The 20,428-nt window shown below is 43.0% G+C and overlaps 1 protein-coding gene across 1 annotated transcript in view; it reads right to left on the bottom strand.

Moving 5' to 3' along the window:
* LOC144040245 (cadherin-12-like) overlaps positions 1–19,687 on the bottom strand; it is a 97,325-nt gene extending 77,638 nt beyond the window's left edge. The window contains exon 1 of the mRNA XM_077554293.1: positions 19,306–19,687. The gene's annotated coding sequence lies outside the window, so the exon portion shown is untranslated. The remainder of the gene's footprint in view (positions 1–19,305) is intronic.
* Positions 19,688–20,428: the final 741 nt, after the last annotated feature.

The following is a 20,428-nucleotide window of genomic DNA, read 5'->3' as shown; positions in this document are numbered from 1 at the left end:
CGAGAACATCTGTCCATCTGGACAGCTTTGTCCTTGTGTCACTTTGACATGACGTATCGTCTCGTTCTCAGATCTTCCCTGAGAATCGATCGCAATTGGACTGATCGGCTTGACGTGAACGTCGCTCTTCTCAAACCGTGAAGACCATCGAAAAGCGGATATCTTAGTTTTGCAAAGCCCGGGAGTTGGATGCTCTCATAACCTGAGCGGGGGAAGAGGGGGGGGGGTGCGGGGGGGTTGCGTTGACAGCAACAGCATGTGGTTGTGACCCTGGCGGAGGCGTTTGTGTAATGGACTGATAACGGGTGCAGGTGATGGCCGACTCCCGCTGCTCTTCGCCGATTTGGCCCGAGCGGATGCGCATTCAATAAAAGCTTGCCAGCTTGACTCGCAACCCCCCCCCCCCCAACCCCCCCAGGCGGCCACCGACGGCGCGGCGGGCTGGAATCTGCGTTCACCTGCTGCCGTCGAGCCCGCCGCTCGCTGGGGTTCGAGCACAGGAAAGACGCCCGTGGCTTAAATTTGCGGCCGCCGATGGCGCGTGTCATTAAAAGTGGAGGGCTTGGAAGCGGGCAGATAACGGCTGACATTTGTCGGGGGGGGGGCAAACTCACAATTCCGTTGAAACTCAGCGAAATTGTAAAAAGTCAAAGCTCCATTTCTGGTGCTCATGCAAAATTGACAACAGGTGAAAAGCACACAAAGAAACGATCTCTTCGCCACACGATTATTGCAGATAATTGATTTATAACTTTGTGGCACCGTTTAAGACTTTTTGTGGCAGTTATTTTGTGACTGTTTGTGTAAAATCAATTCACAAGAGCGGACGTCTTTTGTCGCTATAAAAAGCTGCAAATGGCATTTTTTCAAAATCAAGTCAAAGTCACATGTTGACCAACCAAACGCACGAACTTTGTTCTCCTAATGTTCTGCAAAACGGGACTCAAATGATGACTTAACTCTACCGAAACCATGAGAAATATGAGAGAAAATTTGTTATCTGCTTCTTTTTTTTAGAAGATGAGATCATTTTATGGAAATGCCTTTGCATACGTTAAAAATAGATTTGAAGAGTAAACGCCATCGGGAGCTTCCCGTGCGGCAGTTCTCGTACGTGATCAATTGCGCGGCGTTCCCTTGACCTTGCAAAGCTTTATTAGCAAACCGTCCATGCCGCGTCGCCTCCTTATTCACGCCGAGCGTTGCGCCAGTTGTCGTCCTCTCATTAGCCCCCTTGAATAATAACACACACACACACACACACACACACACACACACACACACAAAGTATATGGCGAGCATTAAGACCGCCATTACGCCGCTTCCGCGCTTTTTCTTAATTAGATGTTGCTAAATGTTAGCAGATAAAACGCCGGCGAGAGAGTCGGTCGGTCGGCGTGTGGATTTACAGCCCAGCTGAGCAGATGGCGATAAATTAGATATGAGGGGGCGGGGAGGGGGGCTTCGGGTCCAAGTCATACATCCCAAACCTCGTTTAGCGGCGGAGGAAAATCAAGCCGCCGCCCTGACGACGTGTCACATCCCGTTTCAATCAGATGTTGACGAGGTACGATGGCAAGTCGGTCCTCTCCTGCTCGGCTTTCGACGCGCGCGTGCGTGCGTGCGTGCGTGCGTGCGTGCGTGCGTGCGTGCGGCAGCAAATTCAAACCTTGTGAATAATGAAACGCTCTCATAACTCAAACATAGTCGGTTATTCATTGAAACGGTTGCGAAATCTGCAAAGTTAATTCGATCTTTAACAATTAGGGGGAAAAAAATGATTTGATTTGAAAATTCAGTCGCCAAAGCTGGGTTTACTCAGCAACATGACGAGAAAAAGCCCCAAGACGCCATCCCCCAAACGGCGCACGAAGTCTGCCATTTTGTTTGACATTTCAGCGTCGTTTAGTCCATTTCCTGCCGTTCAAAATATTTGAAAATTCAGCATCCGAAGCCAAGAGATTTGGTCGACACGTCTATCGGGAGTTAACCTCCGACCCCAAAAATAACTTAAGAAGCCCCAAAAGCCACAGCAGGTCAGAGGTCAAGTTTGAAGTCAACAGTTTTGGCTGACTTTGGAGATGTCCACAAGTTGGTTAAAAGTTTGGAAAATCGCGCCCCTGAAGCCAGTTCGAACGAGCAACTTGACATTCGGTCGGCGTGTCCAGAATGAGTTGAGCCGCAAAAACATTTCCAGACACGTGAAGTCGACCATTTGGCTTTTAAGATCCAGCGTCGTTTCCTGGTGTCGTTCGAAGACAAACGAGTCCTTGAGATTGTGTCTCATTGCGACCCAATTTGAACTCGACAGACACCTGCCGATTTGACATGCTGCAGAAAAAAAAAAAAACACCTTCAATTAAACAATAAGTATCTCATCGGAACCCGCAGAGGACGTTTTCCAAACCGGAGTGCCTGAAAGTGGATTTGGGAGCGCACGTGTTGCTCATCCAGTCACACGCTCTCATTGCGCTTCACTCCAGAGTGTTTAATTCTGCACTTTGATTCCAAATTCAAGCACATTAGCCTCGTCTTGGGCGCCAGATTCATCACCGGGCTTTTTTCTACGACGGCGGCGCCGCTCATCTAAATGCAAATGCGAAGCGTCCCTTTTCTCCAGCAGGAGGACGCGCTCCTGGCACGGCACGCGCGCGCAACGCCGGCGCAATTGAGACGCCTCCCTCGGCCCCGCGCTCGCTTTTGCTCTCTCGGAAGAAAAAAAAAATGCGATCCGAGCTGAAGAATGCTTTTGGTGTTGACTTAGCGGCGGCGGGAGAAAAGATGGCGCTGATTGGAGACGAGTGTAAAGCCGAGTCTTGGCGAGGCCCGCCTGCTTTTCTTGCAACCTGTCGTGGCAAAGACCCGAGCTTTTAGAAATACGATGCAAATACGCCGACTCCGCGTTCATGAGCTCGCCATCTGACGACGAGTCCAAACACAACAACGGCAGGGAAAATAAGTCCACTTTATGATTTGTGCCTGTGAGGAAGAAAAAGAAAAAAAAATCCATGTAGTTGTCGTACTGACTTGAGAGCATAACAATAAGCGCATTTTTCATTGAAAGTCATCCTAATAATTTATTGGATTTTTGTGCGGTTTGAAAAATACAACAAAGCTTCATTTGTGTTAAATATCAACAACAACAACAACATCCTGTTACTTGGGAAAAATAGGAACGATTTTTAGAATCTTTTTTTTTTTCTGGAGAGCTCAGTATTGTTCATTCGGTAATTTTACCGATTTGACATGTCATCATCATTGCTCTCCTTTTTTTTTTTTTTTATATATATATATTTTTTTTTGGTATTTTTATTATTACGATTTTTATTATTACGATTTTTAGAATCTAACAATTTACCTGCACAATCCCGTTGTTTGGGGAATTGATGTTCACATCATCTGCAGAACTCATCTAAGGTTTTATAATTCAAACTGTTCAAAATGGATGTCAAAGTGCCTTCGGGCTCGCATTGCGAACGTCACTGCTTACTCACCTTTACCGTTATGAGTGAGACATATTTACACATCAAACTGAGGCGGTACGAAAAGAATACAACATTTTTCAACCGTTATAAATCAAATTATATGAAAATGAACCCAAACGGCCCATGTTGAGTTTTCCCAAATTCGCTGCAGCAATAAAATGAAAATATCGACTTTCCCTTTTCTGATTTCTTTGTGTCGGGAGTTTTAGACACGACCGAGACGGAGCGCCGACTTTTATCGTCTGCCGGCGGGTTGTTGAGCAAGGTTTTAAATCTCCTCTGCGCATCGGCGCCGCCTCGAGTAGCCGATAAGAGACTGACGGGAAGTTGTTTTTTCCTCTTTTTTTTTTTTTGGTCTTCTCTCCACTGGAGGCTAATTAAATATATTTCCCGTCTCAGCGTACGGCTGCAGCCGTTGCCGCACCATAAAGGAAGATTTAGTGGCGCAATTAACATTTTGGCGCCGGCTTAAGGAAAGGTTGGGTTTAGACATCAAGCGCACGTCAGGTGTGCGGAGGAAGAACAAACAAATACGTTAAGCTTGTATGAAAGATGGAAAAAAAAAAATGTGGTCATGTGGGGGCGTCTTTTGTGTACTTTTTTTGAGTGTGTCAAGTGTTGAAATGCAATCAAACGACAATAATGATCTTATACCCTTTGCATATTTTTTTTTCTTAACTTTGACAAATTTGAAATCGAATACTCATGTAATCATGTAGAACGATTATTGTGTAAACTATACTGCATAGTTGTATTGATTGATTGTAAATTGTACAATGAAAAAAAAATGGAGACAAATATATTGCGGAATAGGAAGAGTGTTCATAAAAGTTGACCAAAGTTGCTCAAAGCGAAACCGAATGTCACGTTAACGTAATCATCGGAATTAAGTCTGCATCGGTTGCAATATTTGTCCAAATGTAACAACATAGTCAAATATGATCCATTTTCGGCACAGACTTAACACATATTGAATTGAACTTGTTAATTCAAGTTGATTTAAATATTTGTGTTTTATTGTATTCATTTTTGATGTTAATTATAAAACTAGAAAATAGTTAAATTAATACATTTTAAAATAATGTAAAAAAAATTTTTTTATGAAGTTCACATTTTTGTTGAATCAGTTGATGCAATATTATTTTTTTGCCAATTTTTTGCCCTAACTTAAAACTTAAAAGAGCCAAACTTGAAATTTCACATACATTTAACATAAAAATAAATAAAAATAATCATGATTCTGTCCTTTTGATGGTTGTGATCTTATTGCGGTCCACATTCATGCAAGGCATCGAACTTGTTTGCTTCAGAACCAAGTGAAAGAAACCGATGAGGCTTTTTTTTTCTCCAAATGGAGACGAGCGCGTGCGCGTCTTCCATTTCAAGTCTTTTCACTTCAACGCATGCGAGTGACATGAAGACTTCGCGCGCAGCAGCATTCGTGTCGTACGCCCAATGTGAACCGTGCGCAGCTTCCCGGCGGAACGAGGCAGGAGGTTACGATGCCGTGCGCATTGTTGATGCTGATGATGTTTGAGAGCGCGTCCGCTGTGGTCCAATAAGCATTTAGAATAAATAATGTGAATCAGTGTGTTGCCCAGAGGTCTGCTTAATTATTTAAAGGCTCAAATGGCTTCAGTAGTGGACATGAAAAGGAGAATATTCCAGCACTTTCATAATCACAAACTCACGGACGGGCGCTCCATTTTTACTCGTGGAGGAAATGTGCAGGCTTTGTGCTTTTTTTTCCCTAAATAATCAATAATTCCTGGAGGGCAAATGTTGAAGTGATGAATAATGGACTTGTTTTAGTGGCCGTATTTGGTTCCACGAGAGGGTCGCTCTATTAGGAACAGCTCTCGTTGTAATGCGGTGCACTTGCAGGCGGCTTCGAGCTACGTTCACAAGACGAAACGCACACAAGGGCCTCGTTTTGGTTTTAGCCCTCATGAAACTGTGGCAGGCGTACCTAATAAGGTCACGTTTTCAAATAGGGGTGTCAAAATGAGTGCCTAGTTCTTGTAATGACTGACTTGAAAAGCAACACAACGGACACGTCGGCGTCAAAATGTAGCAGTAAGAAGTGTCATAATAATGCATTTATATTTGTGGAGGCTGCGGTCAAGTTGTATTTGACACATTTTTAAATGTTAGACAGCTCTTAATATAAAAAGAAAAATGCACTGGGCTGTCACCAACATCTTACAAATGCAATTAGGCCATCTAGTGGCAGAAAAATGACCTCACCACAAATCAATAATCACACTCGCTTTTTACAGTACGGGACATCTTTTTTATTTAAACTCAATTTTATGAATTCTTATGAAATGACAATGACTAAAATATGCAGCCATATTTCTATTAGTTGAACACTTTTTTCCCCACTTTTATGTTAACAAGAGTAGGAAACTTAAATATTTGATTTCGCTCCCGGCTGTTTTACTGGATTTTGACTGATTTTGCAAAGTCCACAGAATATTGTGTTCTATGAAAACATGGAAGCTACCAAAAGAAAGATTAGCTCTTTGACTGCCAAAAACGTTAAAAAATGTTTAGTAAAATCCTAGGGAGGAGTGCCAAAGACGTTAAAAGACGTTTGTTTCAAAACAGAGGTGAAACTAACCATTTTCTATTGTTGATTACTGAAAAACGGAATAAGGTAGAAACAAGCTTTTTTTTCTGATGAAAGATGAGAGTCCAATCTTTCATTTGGTAGTTTGTGTGTTTCCATAGTCCAAACACAACATTTTCTGTGGACCTTGAAAGATCAGTCAAAATGCTTAAATCGGCTGGCACCCACGGCATCCCTTTTCTGAAAACGTCTGGCAGTCAAAGAGTTAAAGTCTCTTCTTTCATCAGGAAAAAAAAGTATATTTATATCTGTTCCCGTTTTGGAGCAATTAGCATTCATCAATATTCACATTCCTGGTGAAAACACTGTCAAAAAGAGCTTGTTGCAACGTGGCCCTGGTTGATCTCTTATACTCTGCTGCCACCTGCCTGCCATTGTTTTAAGCGTCCTCTTCATGTCAGAAGCTGCATCAAAGCCTTCTGTTTGCCCCCCCGACCCCGTAAAAATACGTATTTGGGAGTGAATGGCAAAGTAATAAAAATGTCATTTTTCCGTTTTGAATGAGTGAATTAGGATTAAAATGTGAAATGGCCTGGCACTCCTATTTGAAAGCCGTCTTGCGTAACGGTTCTTCTCTGTGCACAAATCCTGATGTCAAAGAGGCACATCAGTCGCCGCAGTGGGCACCTTTTGAAAAGCCGTTTTCTTCTACCTACGCGACAGTTTCCAATCAGTCGATCTTTATTTTGCGTAGGAATAAACGGAACGGTTGGCAAAATGACATTTAAAAAAAAAACACGACGCATTTAATGGGTGAAGGTGACAGGACATCAACGCGGGTCGCTATCGGCGTCCCAACAGAACCCGGATTACTGTCAGTCGGGAGAAATGTGGACGACTGCTGTAATGGATCCTCCTTCACTGGGTCAGAACCGCCCATCCAGCGTGCGCACGCTTTGGCTTATTGTGTTCTGAATCGCATCCGGCGAGGCGCGCCGGGGGAGTCGCAAGCCGCCGACGTCGTCGTCAAGGCCCCGACCGGGCCGCCGCAATTCCGCCTGCTGCCGAGTGATTGAGCAACGTTGTATGCGCTTCAATTCTCATAGATTTCACATTAAGGCGCGCGCGCGCACGCCGCACTGTGAAGGTTTTTCCTTCGAGTCGATACACGCAAGTCTTATTTTCCTTTCCGCCGCGCGAGAATCCGAATGCCAGCGCAACAAATGTCAGCCTGCGATGAATCAAATCAAAGCGCGTTTTGCCATCCAGTACGAGTATTTACTGATAGATTTGATACCGCTAGTATTTTTGGATAGATCAAATTTCACTGATCACAATAAGAAAACTTGTTTTGATGCAGACGATGATTCGACCATTTGCCAAACCGCCACATTTAGCGCCAACTACTGCCAAGGAGGACTTACAGCATGTCCCATTTTCTTTGCTTTACTTATCGGCTGATATCGACAGATTTCTTGAATGCCCGATACCTGAAAATAAGACAATATATATATAGATAATAATGGATGGTATTGGTACTCGCCCATCGCTAGTTCCTCAATTTTGAAGGCCTGTAAAGGCATAACAAGAAAGTCTCGGTGAGACAGCGGTTGGTGATTGGTGGAAAACCAGGAAGTGAATAGCAAAGGTCATACAAAGCTTGAAACCCTAACCACCATCAATAAACCTTAACAGCAAACTGTAAACCCTAAACTTCAAACTCAAATCATATCCACGAACCTTAAATTTTAATTCCAAACTCATCATTTTATGCCAAACCCTAATTTTATACTCCCCTAATCGTCATTCTATTTATCATTGATACCAATATTATTATAGAACACCGTAAGCACGAACCCTAAATTTAACTCAAAACCCTGACCTCAACCCTAATACTGAAATTTACCCCCTAAATCTTTAAATGAACCTTTTAATCGTAATCCTACTCTCATAACCTTACGCCAAGCCCTAATTTTATACTATAAACTCTACTTTCCTAATCCTAATTGTAAACAGCACAAAACCGTGACCATAAACCCTCAATTTAAAAACCCTAACCCCTAAACTTCAACCCTAAATCTCAACCAAAATCATTTCATTAAACAACTTTGCAGCGTCAGTGAGCAAAAACACACAAATCCATTTGACTTTCTTTTTCTGGGGACGTTGGAGGAGGAAGAAGAAAAGAAAGAATGGGATCAGATGGGGTGAATACACCTGGGAAGCCACAGGGAACGTTCCTCTGCCTCTTTTAAATATTTCTCATGTTTTTTTTCTTTATGGCAGACAAAAGACACATTTCCCGCCGCCTGGTTATTGAGAGCAAAAAGGCATGAAGGCTCTGCGGGCTGATGATGATCATCACATGATGCTATGCTAATGATGCTATGCTAATGTCTGCCTGTGCTTCCCGCGCGCGCAATCCCATCAACGTAACATTACAACGCACTGCCGTGTCATAACATGCTGATAAATGAACGCGTTTAGCCCCGAGGCTGCGCTCGGCGGTCACTACATCCCCGCCGCCGCCGCTCGCCGCCGCCACGCAACAGCTCTCATTTCAATTCCACGTCATCTCTTCTGACGAGCGCCTCGCGATGAGTAAAATGTGGGAATTGGCTTTTCTTGTAAGTTGTCAGATGTTCTTTTATCTCCCGACCCTCCCCGATGAGACCGCTCGGCCCAACTGCTGGTTTTGCCGCCCACGCCGTGCGTGACTCATTCGGGTTTTCTCCAGACACGCTTTCAAGTAAACAAAAAAAGCTCATGTCTTGAAATGCAAGACGTCGGCTTAACTCTGACTTTGATTGTTGTCTGCATGCTTTTATTGTTTTTTCCTTCCTCCACCTTCAACTCAAATCAAACCCGCCTGTTAGCTACGCAGCTTCCTGTTTATTGGCTTTCATTTTGCAACGGGTTTGTTTCAGTGATTTAATGGTATTTTTGTTTTTATTCAAATTGGTGGAATAAACATATTTTGTTTTAGATGAGTTAGGAAATAACATTTTATAAAAATTTGTAAAATACAAAAAAATATAAATAAATTGAATATAAAAAATTTAAAATATAAAAAATAAATTGTACTTATTTGCAAGAGAATTTTTTACAGCGGTGCAACAAGCAAAATGAGCAATATTAAACAAGAAAATCATTCAAATCATTTCTTTTGTGGTACAATGCAAATTGCAAAAATTGCAAATTCAATTGACAATTGAAAAATCCCAACGATGATGTCGCTGTCAAAACATTAGTCAGGTCGCTTATGAATATCATATTCATTTTACCATCTTATCACTGCATTATGGATATTGAAGATCCTACAAACGATGAACCCTTTTAATGGATATTTGTAACCAATAACAGGCGTTGAGTTGGGCTAAATTAATTACCCGCACCTATTGATTAATATTCCAGGATGCGGAAGGCGACGGCGTCACCGAAGGGCCATCAGCGGCGGCAATCAAGCGGGTCGCCGCTTCTGCAATGATTAGCCGGGGGCGACGGCGCGCCCATCAGTCAGCCGGCTAATATTAAAAGGTAGGCTCTTTCGGGCTCCCCGGCGACATAACTGCCCTAATCAAGCAGTTATCGCGCCACAGGCCAGAGGGAGGCGGAGTAATGAGAAAGCAATATCCAAGATTAAGAATTAGTCTTTTCGGTAATGGCTCCGTCTCGCTGGGTCGATAGCGCGCCGTGCCGCCGCATGCGCGAGTGGGCCTCGGCGCGGGTGGAGGAGCGGCCGCCGGCCAGGAAAACAACATCATCAGCGGCGTAATCAATGAGGGGGGTTTTGCACATTACGGCAGGCCCGTTTCAACGTAAACACACTGCCACGATGTCCACTTCGCGGACACATTTCGATCATTTATAGACGCGTCATCAATCCTCTCTGAAGCCGAGCATTCAAAACGAAAGCTGTTGTCTACGCAAGTCCTTGTTCGCATTTCAGGCCTCGGCGAGGCAAGACAAGGCAGCTTTATTTAGACATCGTTTCACATCGTTTAACTCTTTGACTGCCAAAAACGTTAAATGACGTTTAGTAAAATCCTATGGAGGAGTGCCAAAGACGTTAAAAGACGTTTTTTTCAAAACAGAGGTGAAACTAACCATTTTCTATTGTTGATTACTGAAAAACGGAATAAGGTAGAAACAAACTTTTTTTTCTGATGAAAGATGAGAGTCCAATCTTTCATTTGGTAGTATGTGTGGTTCCATAGTCCAAACACATCATTTTCTGTGGACCTTGAAAGATCAGTCAAAAATGCTTAAATCGGCTGGCACCCACGGCATCCCTTTTCTGAAAACGTCTGGCAGTCAAAGAGTTAAAATCCAACTTTCAAAGAAGAATTTCAAAGAAAAAAAATATGAAATGTTTTTACTAAAATGACGACGACAACGGAAACATTGATGATAAAAATGTTTTAATGAAAAGTATGGTGGGGGAAAGACTCGTTTTTAACCTGCATTCGCGCGGGTTGTTCTATGTGTGGTGTGCGGCATAACAGCTAAATGCTGATTCACCGTGTTTGCTTTGAACTCTGCTCTCCACTAACTGACCCGAGTCTGCTGACCTCAGAAACCCAACCGGGTTTACAGAATATTCAATTAGCATTTCTTTCATGTATTCAAGTCCTAAACCATTCCGTGATTCACGAACACTGTGGCTAAAATGGAAACATCTTCATTAGAGCATAAAGTCAAAGGACATTCGAAATATGAACTAAAATCAATGGCAAGGAGAATACTGTGTGTGTATTTTGAAGGTGTCAAAATAAATGAAAAATTCACATTGCAGGACGCTGTGATGCAATTACGACGTGACGCATCGACATTGCGGCTGTTTTTTCCGTTTATGATGAGAATGATAGCAAGTGTGGCTAACAGACGCGCGATGTCAAAACGTCTGACGCCGCTTCCTCCCCGATTAGTAAAAACGATCGGCACGCTAAACGAGCCGCCGCTTTGCCGCCGACGGTCGCTGTCAGCGCCGTCACTCCGGCTGCCGCTAACCAACGTTAATTCTGTGACAAGTGAAAATTAAACACGTCTGCCACTTCAGCGCGCTCACTTATTGTTGCGCCGCTGCTCCAATCTACAGCGAGCGGCCATTTTTTGTGGGGGGGAACCTTCTAGAGTCGAGACCGAGCTGGTGAGAATTCACAATATGGAGAGACGATATATAAACATTGTTAATTGTGTTGTTTTAACAAAACAAAAATAAATTAAATGCCAAAAATGTTCAACCAAAACATTATTTCGTGTAATGAAAATATATGTGAAACAACAGAGCTAACTCAAGCTAGCGCGGATGTTAAGGTCATTACAAACCTTCAAACAACTCCAGCAACAACAACACACACAAAGAGAATTCTACAAAAGATTAACATGCTCAAACGGAACAATAGATTTTGTCTAATGAAAATCTGCTGGCTTATCGATCATTTATACTCTGAAACAGCCTAAACGGGCGAATAGAAATGGCGAGAATTATATGAAACAACCGCTAATTTAAGACACATGGAGCAACAAACCATACTGACAGAATACAACAGATGATAATTCAACAGTCATTTTGTCTAGCAAATGACTGCTTGTTAATATATATATATATATATATAAAATACTAAAAGTGTGCCACTCTAAATTTGAACTCTTCTGTATGCTGTAAAAAAAATAAAATAAATAAAAATACTCCAGCAATATACCGTAGAAGAGTTCACCGTTCCAAACGTAAAAGCCTGAACGTTGAATCTCGTCTTTCTAACCTTGACAGAAACCTCAGCACGCTAAACCCGCAGCATTCCCACTTGGCCGGCCGAGTGCCAATTAGGCTTCCACCTTTTTCCGGCCGTCTCAAACATCTTGTCAGAAAGCAGGAGGAAGGTGGTGTAAAAAAAAAAAAAAAAAAAAAAAACTCCTCGCTACTGTGGCAATCAACTACTTGCTGGAGGAATTTGGAAGAAATTTCACACCACTTACTAAGAAAAGGAAAAGTCGGCTATTTAAGACGAGCTGACCCTGGTCCATCAGTACCTTTTGTGTCTTAATGGCAAAGCCACAACAACAAAATAGTCATGTGGACTTCTTAGCAAGGCATACCTTTTTTTTGGCAAGGCATACCTTTTTTTGGCAAGGCATACCTTTTTTTTGGTACGGGCGAGTGTTAACAGGTGAATGTGGCGGATTTTGGAACATGACAGCGAACGTTGAAAGTGACGGCGACAGATTCTTTTTAAGTGCGCTTGGTAAAAATGATTAAGACTTGATGAGGCGCCGTCACGAGACCGTGTCACGTGCCCGCCGCTTCTCCCCCGGCCGCCTCCAGACGCCGACGCTGATTTCCCCCGAGTGAGTGTTAATTATGTAATTCATGCTCATATCCAGATAACGCCGCGTGCGCGCGTGTTCGCCGCATGTCACTTATTTGTGTCTTTTCTTCTCTTTTGGCTTCCACGCGGCGTTTGCACGTCGGGTCGTACCCTCGGGGAGCAAAAGAACGTCGATCCGCGTCAGTCATGGTAAGAGGGAAGAAATCATTTGATACAAACACAGCAAGTAGCTGTAATGTCATCAATGTGTCAAACCGCTACTGAAGTGCGCTAACGCTAAGCAACTTTGGTTGTTTTTGCTTTGTTCATATTTCTTATGGAACCAAAAGGTGGCAGATGACTTTCAGATGGCCCAATTGTTGTTTGGGTTGCCTGTGAGTAATTTAACAAAACATGATGGCTAGCGTGCAAGCTAACGTGGGGCGCTATCTTATTTCAGAATCCAAATAGCACATCCGTGTCATCAATCTGAGCCGCAGTATCGTCAGATAATTAGCCACCTGCTAAATAGCACTCATTTCACACATCTATTCTCGAGGCATTTTACACGCTGAAATGTCAATTACGGCGGATCTTCATTTCCCTTCCAAGCAATTTACACGTCACGTTGCGGCTTTTCCACTGACACGCCAAACTACAGTGAAAGAACAGATAACATTTGCAATTTCAACAATCATTTTGTACAGTTTATTGATTTTATTTTTTTTACTTCGATTGTTCCCAATAAAATGTGTGGTGTTCCATCTGGTGAAAAGATCTTTTATTTTAAAGTTTGTCTTGCATCTTGTAACTCACAAGTTTGAAGAGAAACAGTAAATTAATTTATCACTCATTTTTTTTACTTACACGTGATGATTTGATGTAAAGAACAACGGCTGACTGGCTGTAAATTATGCTAAAGCTAAACATGAAATTAACTTTGTTTGTTTGTAGAATTTCCTCCATTTTGTTCCAATTACAAAGCTCGGCACGTTAGCCTCAGCCTAACATCAGTTATGCTAACTAGCCTAGCATGAAAATACTAATATTGACTCATAAAGTTGAAGACATATTATTACTTTTTTTAAAAAAATGTTTTATCAAGTCAAACAGTAGTTTTCATACCTCAATTAGCACATTTCAAGAGTACGGCATGTTAGCCTTAATTTTGTATCAGCTGGTTGGCTGGTCCTGCATAAATAACATCAATCGGATACCCTTGATTTCTATAACTGTATTGTAGCTATTAGCTTTGGTGTAGCCTTGTTAGCCATAGCGCTTTTTCTGTCATTCTAGTCATGTTCCTGTGTCGACATACTGAACAGTATGTATTACGTATGGCGTTTTCAAACTTATTTCTACATTTCGATCAACTCAATGGCTTGCTAACTGGATAATCAAGTCGTTCCTCGCTCATTAATGTATGCGTAAACGTTGACTATGTTTATAAAGTTTGTGAAAGGCTGTTGTACGATGGCAAGCCAAGGTGGCGTAGCATTATGCTAATCATCACCGCTAGCTATTCCCACCCAGGTGACTGAAATATAACGAGCTGGAAAATCATTTACAACCAAGAATCATTGTTCCCCAGAGCTGATAATGATAATAATAATACTAATCAAAACAAAGAGGTGTCCAATGTGGTGTTGTTGTTAACCTGACGTGAGAGCAGAAGGACAAAGCGACATTCGCCGAAGTCTTCACTCAAGCTTATCTTGCAATAACAAATGCTTCACATAAAATGTCATGGGGGGGGGGGGGGCAGGATTGTGGATTGGTTTTCATCTGTTTCTCCTTTTTGCGCATAACATAAAGTGAAGGGCTGCTGCCTCTCTCGCATTGTTGACTAAAGAAAAAAGTGCAAGTGATAAAGCACGGCGTTGCTGCTGTTAAATAGACTAAGAAATCATCCTGACACCAGGCCAGGGCGAGGCGGCGTCTTATGGGCGAGGCGGCGTCGTATGGGCGCCGCTTCCTCAAGGTCAAGTGGGCTGCGTCCGCGGTCGGCCCAGTGATGAATTGTAGGGGCCGATGCCGGATTTGGCCGTGCGCGAATGCGTCGCGCTTACTGCCGAGACGAGGAAAGGCGTTCCGTCAAACGGAAAGAAGAAAATCCAACAGGTGGCAAGAAGTTGTGATATTGATGAAGTTGGGTAGAAAACAACTCCAAGTTCAAATGAAAGACGACAAAAGGCGAGTCCACTGACCTTTTTGCGGATTCGCAGTTGGCCAGTTGCAAATGAAATAATTCACTGGCAAGCATCTTGCATGAGCAGAAAGACATGAACAATCAAATTGAGTGGCATGATATTGATTTTTTTTTAAGTTATTGACTTTTCTAAACTAAAAGCTTACTTTTAGTGGTTGAATCGAGGCATGGGCTGATGCAAAAATATTGCAGTATTTAAATTACAGCTCTAAAATTAAATGTATACAAAATATTGGGGTAAATAAATCAGCATTTTTCACACCCAGTGAACACAATTTATTTTATTTTTAAACAAACTATAGATACAGTACAAATATGTACCAAAAGTTTAAATAAATAAATGTTAGATTTGTCATCTGTTTTAATTCTTCTTAATAAGTGAGAATGTGCCATCACTAGTTAGCTATTTTTAGACCCATGGGGCTACTCATATTGTCCTTGGGGCCAACTAGTATCCACTGGCACCATTTCTTAGTGGCTTAAGCATCCGTGTTTGCAAAGCGTCTCTTTGGTCTTGCTCCCTCCCTCCCTCCCCCCTCTGGGCGTAACTGCTCAGCCCTCGCCTCTCTGCTCACTGAGAACTTCATTTCAAAGAGGTTGCTTGTTTACTCAACTCTGCAAGCAGCCAACCATATTGTGCCCTCCTTAGACGTCCCCTCCCAATACTAACAAGATCTCACTATTAGCGGTTATTGAAACATTGGCTTTTTGTCAAAGCGCTAAATCAGCCGAATTGAATCTCACGCTCGATTCATTTTGGCCATCTAAATGTTGCGTTTTGAAAAATGTAAGCGCCGACTGCGTAGACACAGCATGCCGCATTGGCCCGCAGGTGCCAGCGTGCCGCTTGGTCTGGTCCTAATGAAATCCAATGAATCCCCCGTAGTAGCCCGGGTACAAATCATTGGAGACGACCTGCGGGCTCGCCGGACTCAAAGTCGCTCACGCGTGTGACAGCAAATCTTTGCCGAGGCCGCTCGCAAGTGTTGACTGCAGTCTGGACCACTTGTTGAAGCTAAAGATGGAGCTTGTGCTGCCCTTATGGAATATGTTTACAATCAATTCAGATATTGATTTTTCAAATGATTAATCAAATCATCAGATTCATTTTAATTTTGCAGTAAAGCAATTTTTTTTTGTTTATTAACCAGTGATTGGGGTTTATTTCGTATAGTGATGGGAAAAAAAATGGGTGGGATTGATTAACGGTTCAGCAAATTTCTTATTTTGATTTAACACAGAAGATAATGAGTCAGGTGATTAAAAATGTTTTTCATTGTAATTAATCCCATGACATCAATAGTTAGCTCACGATTAATCACAAATTTTGTATCTGGTCTAAATATACAATAAAAAAAAAAATAGGTCTTCATACTCATACTACAAAAAAATGTCAATTGAAATAGTTCAAATGAATTTTTGACGTCTATAGCCGTCAATGGCAGTGAATGAGTTAATGAAGGACTAAAGAAATCAGTTATGCCGAAATTACAGAATTTGGACAATTTTAAATAAAAAATGTCTCCAAACGATTCATTTGATCATCAATGGCTTGTCAATGAATAGATCGATTCTGCCAGCTCTCGATGGAACTTCCACAAGTTCATTAGCAGGTGAAAAGAAAACCCGGATCAAGAATCTCTCGCTGTGGAGAATTTGTGGGACGCAAACCAAAAAGAAACCCAGGTGGTCTCGTCGGGCTTTTTAGAAAGAGTTTTTTTCTGCAATGCTGGGCCTGTCAAAAAAAAAAAGAAGAAGCAGATTTCAGTTTTTCTACGTAAAGCAAGCCAACGAAAGCTGCCTTTGAAATGTCCACACAGGAGACGTTTTGGGAAAAGTCGTTTCAATCCAATAGAAGTGAAGAAAATGTGCAAACGTGCGACGCCTCGCCTTGCGAAGCGACGCACAAAAAGAATGAAAAATGATCTTCAACCAGCAAACAAGTGACGCGTCCTCTGCCCCAGCGCTTTGCTGCTTTCAGAGGGTAGGAAAGAAAGCGGGGGGGGGGGGGGGGCGTCTCCAGGTAACTGCATCCTTCCCATGTCTATTTCCAAACCAAAGCGCAGCGCGGGCACCGCGGGGGAAGGCAAGAGGGGGCGGGGGGGGGGGCTTTGGCGGCCTGCGGGGGGAATGCCAAAGTCTTTCCTCACTGAAACCGAGCGGGAACGACAAACAAGCAGAGGCCAATCCGTCGACGGGGGAAAATTAAGAACAAACGTGGATTGGCAGTCAAACCCGATTTGTCACGTGACATTTTGGGAGCGCTTGTTTTGGATCTGCTTTGCAAATCATGCATTTAGAAAATGAAGGCATCCCCCTCCATTGTCACCTTTCACCTCTGTCCAAAAATGGAAATGTTAGAATGGAAAAAATTTGGTTGAAAAATATTTGCCGCTATGATTTACGGGCGTGATAACCGGCCGCAGTTGCCAAAACATTCCTAATAAAAAAATAAAAAAAAAACAGCACTAATAAAATAACCACCAGAGGGTGATAGAACTGCAAAAATGGAACACAACCTCGCCTTTTTAACAGATGTGCTGCTTGTAATATGACGACGACGATATGTTGGCAATTTTAATATCACGATGTTGCCGTTACTTCCTTCACGTAAAAATGTATGAAAGTTAATGAAATGTTCATTAGTTTGGTCCCGACAAACTGTTGTTGTCCTGACACTGTTTACCTGCTCCAATATTTATGAATCTACTTGTGATCTTATTAGCTTCCGGTTAGCATCCTGCTCCAATAACAACAGCGGGAAACTGAACGGACAAAAGAACGAGTCAAAAGCCAATTGATCCTTTTTAGCAGTACAATGAATTTGATCCCTGCTGAAATGTTCTCGTGTGCTGCGTGTCCCGCCTTCTCATTTTGATATTATAGCTAGCGACTCCCCAGTGGCACACGGCAGTGCTCATTTGACCCCCCCCACCCCCCCAGATGAAATGTGAAAGTATCCCTCATATTACGCGTGCTCATTTTTCTAGCAGTTTTTCTGCACCTTCATTTTCACACTGTTGTTAAAAGTAATCGGAAATGCGTCAAGCAATTCACGATTGGAGGATCCTTCGCCGTCACTGACCGTTGTCATGACGACTCACCCGAGTGCAGACCAAGGAGACTCCCTTCGCCATCGATTCCACGTAAGCCTCCCGACGGACGCTGGCGGACATTTTTTTTTTTTTTTTCCAGGCAACTTTATCGGAGAAGACCAAAGAAGCATCTCGCAATCGACTAAATCGAGGAGGCTTAGCACGCCAGAGAGCAGAAGAAGCTCGCAGCCAATGAGGATCCAGCAAATGCTCTCGTCTTATAGAGCAAATTGTCTTTCATGTTTGACTTGTTTTGTTTCGGAGAGGGTGGACATGCTTATTTACTGATTTGAAATAGAACGACAGAAAATATTTGCCATAAAGTAGGACTGTTTGACATTGAAAATAATAATAATAATAATAAAATCTCATACCGGTTTTAATGTTATCCGCGAAAAATATTTACGAATTAAAATATGACCATTTCTCATGAAAATAATAAAAATAAGTAAGAAAACCCCATAAAATACGTTTTTTTTTTTTTTTTTACATCACATCGGACTATTTGACACAAAAATGGGCATAAAATAATATTCTAAATCAGTAATATTTGTGGAACATATCATTTTTTTTAATACAAATCACCTTAGAGGTACCTCGGGCAAATGAAGACATAGCCGATCCCGATCCATCCCATCGGTGTAAAGTTGAGTTCTTGTATTTTTGTGTCTCTGGTTAGACCGATTGCGGCTCAACATTGCCAAACAGCACCAGGCCATCCTAATGTTGTCACCTTTGGCTTTTCTTGTCAACGAGTCTGATGATTGGACTCAACTTCCCCGAATTTCATCCAAACGGGTTCTGCTTCGCACACAGTAGCCTCACTGTCTTTCCTTGCACCCGGTACCGTCTCGGCTCTCCCGTACTCGTTGGCCGCTGAATGCCGGCAAGACTTTCAAGTGTTTTGCATCCGATCTGCCCGAATGTGGCGATGGAGGCGCAATCACAACACACACACACACACACACAAGTGGCGCGCGTGTGTGTGTTTGATTGTAAGGATGCATTAGACGGGAACTCGCGAGAGGATATAAAGTGCACATAGCGATGGAACAAATGGAATGGAAGAAGTCCACAAGCAGTCAACGTGGCTGCGGGAATTGTCATCCAAATAAGCATCTGCTTGCTGCAGAAGGGGGGAGAGGAGAGGTCAGGCTGGGGGTGGGAGGGGGGGGCAGTGTTGCATGCGTGATCCCTTGTTTCTCTGCAAATCAGATTCCGACAAGCCGCTGGGATTGTTGCCTCTAATCCTGGTCCACTCGGGCGGGCGAGGAGAGGAAAGGAAAGGAGGAGCACTCGATCGCCGCAGATCGCTCGGATGCGGCGTGTGTGCAAACAAACGCTTTTACAAGCTCAGCAACTGACTGCACTTTTAGCACACACACACACATCATGTAGGTCGTCAGCCCCTCACAACACTCACACATTCTAGTGTTTGGGATCAAAGTGCCACAAGCACTTCCTTCACTGCCGCCACAAACGGGGTCAAGCCAATCAACTCAATTAATGGCGAGCCGGAGGACGCACAAGGGCGCATTTCCCCCTCATTCGTGCCTACAAGGAATAGGAGGACTTCGCAGGGAACACCAGCAGAAGCGAGAGTTCGGGGGGGGGGGGGATGACACACTTGACTTACCCTCAGCGGGACGCTTGACGAGCACGTAAAATCCAAACAGCCCGACTCGGTCCTGCAAAGTGTCCTCCGAAAGCTTCCCCTTCCTGCTTCCTCACGTTTAATTCCCAACCTCGTCGTCCTGCCGCTTGGATCTCATGCTTTCTCCTCCTCCGGTGGTGGTGGTGGTGGTGGTGGTGGTGGTTCACTCACTTCCTCCACGCGCACTGAACACCACCGCCGCTACTGGCACGATGAGCGTGCGTGCGTGCGTGCGTGTGTTGGAGAGACGTGCAGATGATAAAAAAAAAAAAAGTGGTGCTGCACTCGCGCTCTGCAGACTGACGACTGAGAGCCTGCGCGTGCGTGTGCGCGCGTGTGCAAAAGAGAGAGAGAGAGAAGGGGGAGAGAAAGAGAGAGAATACACACACACACACACACACTCGCAGTGGTCATTTGCGAGAGTGTCTTTTGACTGCACACAATGAGACAATTAACACAAAGGTCACTTCATTAGGTACACCTGTTATCCAATACCTCACGTTAAATTTTTGCAGTGCTTCTCAATTATTTGTATCAACCCCCCACCCCCCCCACCCCACCCTAACTCTCCACCACAAATATAAATAGTATCATTTGTCTATAAACTTGTTTTAAGTACACTTCTGCGTGTTAATATTTTTCTTTGAGCACTCGGACAATGAAAGCGCCATTGCCATCTACTGTCGTGGATGTGCAATTACACTTGCGAGTAAGGCAAAAACAAACAAAAACATGCTCCCTGGGATAAAACGCGCACCCACCCTGCTATTTTTTGTAAAGATTTTGTTGTGATATACAATAAATAAAAAGGTAAAGGGTCAGATTTGCAAATTATTGCAAATATGTTTTAAAACATACTTGCAAATACATTTAAACATACTTACAAGTACTTCTAAATGTAATAATGAAACAAAATGTCATTGAGCATGATCTAAATCTTGTGAATACATTTATTTATTTTGACTTAAAAAGTGTTGGTTTGTCTGCTTTTATATATGAAAACTCACAAGCATTAGACAATGCATGCTTTTAAGTGGCCCAATGCCAAAATGCAACCTCCTTGGCGGAGGTAATAAAGCTCAGTTTGTGGTCTAATGTGGTTGCA

This window comes from Vanacampus margaritifer, chromosome 20, assembly GCF_051991255.1.
Source record: "Vanacampus margaritifer isolate UIUO_Vmar chromosome 20, RoL_Vmar_1.0, whole genome shotgun sequence".
Taxonomy (NCBI): domain Eukaryota; kingdom Metazoa; phylum Chordata; class Actinopteri; order Syngnathiformes; family Syngnathidae; genus Vanacampus; species Vanacampus margaritifer.
The sequence above is the reverse complement of the archived record's forward strand: the minus strand, read 5'-3'. Positions and strand labels throughout refer to the sequence as shown.